General features: G+C 42.9%; 1 protein-coding gene across 2 annotated transcripts in view; it reads left to right on the forward strand.

Annotated features, from left to right (window-relative positions):
- The first annotated feature begins 206 nt into the window (after nucleotides 1-206).
- lpar4 (lysophosphatidic acid receptor 4) overlaps nucleotides 207-5,595 on the forward strand; it is a 10,356-nt gene continuing 4,967 nt past the window's right edge. For both annotated transcript variants that reach the window (XM_036970129.2, XM_090220778.1), the window contains exon 1: nucleotides 207-728. The gene's annotated coding sequence lies outside the window, so the exon portion shown is untranslated. The remainder of the gene's footprint in view (nucleotides 729-5,595) is intronic.

Raw genomic sequence — 5,595 nt, forward strand, 5'->3', positions numbered from 1 at the left:
AGAGAGGGGGATGGAGAAAGGGAGAGGGAGAGGGGGATGGAGAGAGGGAGAGGGAGGGAGGGAGGGGGTGGGGAAGGGAGAGGGAGAGAGAGAGGGGGGGGAGAAAGGAAGAGGGGGGAACGGGAGAGGGAGAGAGAGGGTTGGAGAAAGGGAGAGTGAGAGAGAGAGGGGGATGGAGAAAGGGAGAGAAAGAGGGAGAGGAGAAAGGAAGAGGGAGAGGGGCACAGGACGGAGAGCCCTCCTCTCTCTTTCCTTCCCCTGCTCCACTCTCCCTTCCTCCTCTCCAACAATTCCCTATTCAGCTCCCACGTGCCCCTGCCCCCCTCCCTCCAGCGACCAAGGTGCTATTGTCTCGTTTCCTCTGGCCATGCAAGTCGACCTCCAGCCCACCGACCGCGCACGCGCACGCGCCGGCGAACACACAAACAAATCCTCTGCTGAAATTCACATTCAACTAGGCACAGGACCCTGCGCGGTGAATTGGATCCCTTACTGCGTTTTCCATCAAGTAGAAATAAACAACATGCTCTTCTAGATACGGCGAGATTGTTAAGTTTTTACAAAATGACAGAACCTGGGAAACTTTTAAATACTGTTTGAAGGGAAGTTACTGCAAAGAGACCACCTGCGGAAGAAAAACAAAACACTTGTTGGTGAACCAGTCTGATGTTTCCCGGGACAGTAGCAGTGTTGAACGTGTTGACTTGACAACCAGAGGTGACAACCAGGTGAGCTGTCATCATTATCATCATCCTCACTAACTCAGATATCAGGTTTCCACAAAAAAATATATATACACTGAGTGTACAAAACATTAGGAACACCAACCTAATATTGAGTCGCACCCCCTTTTGCCCTCTGAACAGCCTCAATTTGTTGGAGCATGGACACTACAAGGTGTTGAAAGCGTTCCACAGGGATGCTGGCCCATGTTGACTACAATTCTTCCCACAGTTGTGTCAAGTTGGCTGGATGTCCTTTGGGTGGAGGACCATTCTTGATACACACAGCAAACTGTTGAGTGTGAAAAACCCAGCAGTGTTGCAGTTCTTGACACAAACCGCCGGGCACATACTACCATACCCTTTTGAAAGGCACTTAAATCTTTTGTCTTGTCCATTCACCCTCTGAATGGCACACAATCCGTCTCAAATGTCTCAAGGTTTAAACATAATTTTTGACCGGTCTCCTCCCCTTCATCTACACGGATTGAAGTGGACTTAACAGGTGACATTAAGGTTAGGTTTAAAATAAGATTTTAAAAAGAGAAATAGTAGAAATCGGCAGGGTTATTACTTTGTGGCTGTGGTAACTAGTGTCAATCAAGATAATCGGTCACTGAACCAAAAGTTATCTTTTTCTTTACAGGTTCAACTGTTAGCCTTTAACAACTTGTTTGGGTCTTAAAAGTTATATCATCAGCGGCTCTCTCTTTCCCTGTCAGATAGGACTAGGGCATCTCTCTCTTTACCTGTCAGATAGGACTAGGACATCTCTCTCTTTACCTGTCAGATAGGACTAGGACATCTCTCTCTTTCCCTGTCAGATAGAACTAGGACATCTCTCTCTTTACCTGTCAGATAGGACTAGGACATCTCTCTCTTTCCCTGTCAGATAGGACCAGGACATCTCTCTCTTTCCCTGTCAGATAGGACCAGGACATCTCTCTCTTTCTCTGTCAGATAGGACTAGGACATCTCTCTTTTTCCCTGTCAGATAGGACCAGGACATCTCTCTCTTTCTCTGTCAGATAGGACTAGGACATCTCTCTCTTTCCCTGTCAGATAGGACCAGGACATCTCTCTCTCCTTCCCTGTCAGATAGGACTAGGACATCTCTCTCTTTCCCTGTCAGATAGGACCAGGACTAAGAGCATGCCTTGAAATCAATGCCAGCTGATTCCTGACCTGGAACTCCTTACAGTATTATGTTTATACCTTTTTAACCCCCATAATAACACTGGAATAAAGGGGAAAAGAGACAGGCATGGGGGAGGATTATCTGATTATCAGTTTTGCATTTTGATTTGATACATTCTACATGCCTGTCTACCTGTTTCTCTGCCTTCCTGTCTGCCTGTTTCTCTGCCTTTCTGTCTGCCTGTTTCTCTGCCTGTCTGTCTGCCTGTTTCTCTGCCTGTCTGTCTGCCTGTTTCACTGCCTTTCTGTCTGCCGGTTTCTCTGCCTGTCTGCCTGCCTGTTTCTCTGTCTGTCTGTCTGCCTGTTTCTCTGCCTTTCTGTCTGCCTGTTTCTCTGCCTTTCTGTCTGCCTGTTTCTCTGCCTTTATGTCTGCCTGTCTGCCTGCCTGTCTACCTGTTTCTCTGCCATTCTCTCTACCTGTTTCTCTGCCTGTCTGTCTGAGTTGTACTATCTGTACTATGACTGATATAAAGAAACCGCTGTATTGGTCTAGTATCTATAGTGGGACTGACAGAAAGAAACAGCTGCATTGTGTGTGTAGCTCATGTATACAGCAGGTCAGGTCATGGACCTTGAAAAGACAGCTGCGTACACACAGAGTTCACTCACGGTGACACACACGTTGGCCCAGTCCCTGACACTGCTACCTCAGCTGTAGTACATTCATAACAGATCAGCATGAAGCAGCATTATATAGCTGAATGTTAGGAAGGCTATATAGTCTAGCCAAGTCACTGTGTTACAGTGTTAAGTCACTGTGTTACTGTGTTAAGTCACTGTGTTACTGTGTTAAGTCACTGTGTTACTGTGTTAAGTCACTGTGTTACTGTGTTAAGTCACTGTGTGTTACTGTGTTAAGTCACTGTGTTACTGTGTTAAGTCACTGTGTTACTGTGTTAAATCACTGTGTGTTAATGTTTTAATTGACAGTTTTACTCTGTTCAGTTACTTTGTGTTACAATGTTAAGTCACTATGTGGGATTCAGTACAGAGAGAGACAGAGGCCCCCAGTTAAGGAGTAGACTGTGGAAGGCTGTCAACATGAGATGGAGAGAGAGAGAGAATGTGTGGTAGGTACTGTCTTGGCGTGTGAGAGAGAGAGACATCGGTACAACTCTGTATATAGCAATAATATATGACATTTGAAATGTTTCAATTGTTTTGGAACTTTTTAAAATATTTAAATTGTTAATTTAACCTTTATTTATCTAGACAAGTCAGTTAAGAACCATTTTTTAACTGGCCTACCGCGGGGATGGGGGCTGGGATTAAAAACTTCTGTGAGTGTAATGTTAATTGTTCATTTTTTATTGTTTATTTCTCTTTTGTTCATTATCCATTTCACTTGCTGTGGCAATGTTAACATATGTTTCCCGTGCCAATAAAGCCCTTTGAATTGAATTGAGAAAGAAAAAGTTGAGGGAAAAACACAAAATCCATTAACACAAACAACAACCGTGGGGTTAAAATCAGCAAAAAAACACACACATTTCTTTCCACAGGGCTGTGGATTGAGACAGGGATGCAGCTTGAGCCCCACCAACATATATATCAACGAATTGGCGATGGCACTAGAACAGTCAGAAGCACCCGGCCTCACCCTACTAGAATCTGAAGTCAAATGTCTCCTGTTTGCTGATGATCTGGTGCTTCTGTCCCCAACCAAGGAGGGCCTACAGCAGCACCTAGATCTTCTGCACTGATTCTGTCAGACCTGGGCGCTGACAGCAAATCTCAGTAAGACCAACATAATAGTGTTCCAAAAAAGGTCCAGTTGCCAGGATCATAAATACAAATTCCATCAAGACACCGTTGCCATAGAAACAAAAATCACAAAAAACTATATGTACCTTGGCCTAAGTAACTTCAAAAAAGATGTGAATAATCTGAGAGACAAAGCAAGAAGGGCCTTCTACACAATCAAAAGGAACATAAAACTCAACATCCCAATTAGGATCTGGCTAAAAATACTTAAATCAGATATCGAACACATTGCCCTCTATGGTTGTGAGGTCTGGGGTCCACTCACAAACCAAGAATTCACAAAATGGGACAAACACTCAATTGAGACTATGTGTACAGAGCAGAATTTGGACTATACTCGCTAGTTATCAAAACTCAGAAAAGCGCATGTTAAATTCTACCTAAAAAAAGGAGATGTCCAAACCTTCCACCACAAAGCCCTCACCTACAGAGAGATGAACCTAGAGAGTCCCCTCAGCCTGCTGGTTCTGAGACTCTGTTCACAAACACAAACAGACCCCACAGAGCCCTTACCTACAGAGAGATGAACCTAGACAAGAGTCCCCTCAGCCAGCTGGTTCTGGGGCTCAGTTCACAAATACAAACAGACCCCACAGAAACACATTTAGGCCTAACCAAATTGTGAGAAAGCAAAAAGATAACTATTTCATACACTGGAAAGAATCAACCAAAACACAGAGCAAATTGGACGACTATCTAGCCCTAAACAGAGTACACCGTAGCAGAATACCTGACCGCTGTGACTGACCCAAAATTAAGAAAATCAATGACTATGTACAGTCTGAGTGAGCATAGCCTTGCTATAGCCTTGACAGACAGAGAGAGAGAGAGAGAGAGAGAGAGAGAGAGAGAGAGAGAAAGAGAGACAGACAGAGAGACAGACAGAGGCAGACAGAGAGGCAGACAGAGAAGCAGACAGAGAGACAGACAGAGAGACAGACAGAGAGGCAGAAAGAGAGACAGACAGAGAGGCAGACAGAGAGAGAGAGAGATAGAGAGATAGAGAGATAGAGAGAGAAAGAGAAAGAGATAGAGAGAGAAAGAGATAGAGAGAGAGAAAGAGAGAGAGAGAGAGAGAGAGACAGAGAGACAGAGAAATAATTTGAATTCGAAAACAAATCCAATTTTGATAAACTCCCATATCTACTGGGTGAAATTCCACAGTGTGCCATCACAGCAGCAAGATTTGTGACCTGTTGCCACGAGAAAAGGGCAACCAGTGAAGAACAAACACCATTGTAAATACAACCTATATTTATGCATATTTACTTTATCTTGTGTACTTTAATCATTTGTACATTGTTAAAACACTGTATATATATATATATATATATATATATATATATATATATATATATATATATATATATATATAATATGACATTTGTAATGTCTTTATTGTTTTGAAACTTCTGTATGTGTAATGTTTACTGTAAATTTGTATTATTTATTTCGCTTTTGTATATTATCTACCTCACTTGCTTTGGCAATGTTAACACATGTTTCCCATGCCAATAAAGCCCCTTGAATTGAATTGAGAGAGAGAGAGAGAGAGAGAGAGAGAGAGAGAGAGAGAGAGAGAGAGAGAATATTCAGAGAGAGAGAGAGAGAGAGAGAGAGAGAGAGAGAGAGAGACAGAGACAGAGACAGAGGGAGAGAAAGAGAGAGAGAGAGAGAGACTTGAGAAATCCAGGTGTTGGAATGCGTTTGTAAGCACTGTTATCTAAATATTTGTTTATTGCCTGAACAAGACCATCTGCAACTGTATTAATAGACATTATTTTTAACCTTTATTTCACCTTTTTTTCACCTTTATTTAACCTTTATTTAACCAGGTTGGCCAGTTGAGAACAAGTTCTCATTTACAACTGCGACCTGGCCAAGATAAAGCAAAGCAGTGTGATACAAACAG

Source organism: Oncorhynchus mykiss, chromosome 25 (genome assembly GCF_057628025.1).
Source record: "Oncorhynchus mykiss isolate SJ-2025 chromosome 25, ASM5762802v1, whole genome shotgun sequence".
NCBI classification, from domain to species: Eukaryota; Metazoa; Chordata; class Actinopteri; order Salmoniformes; family Salmonidae; genus Oncorhynchus; species Oncorhynchus mykiss.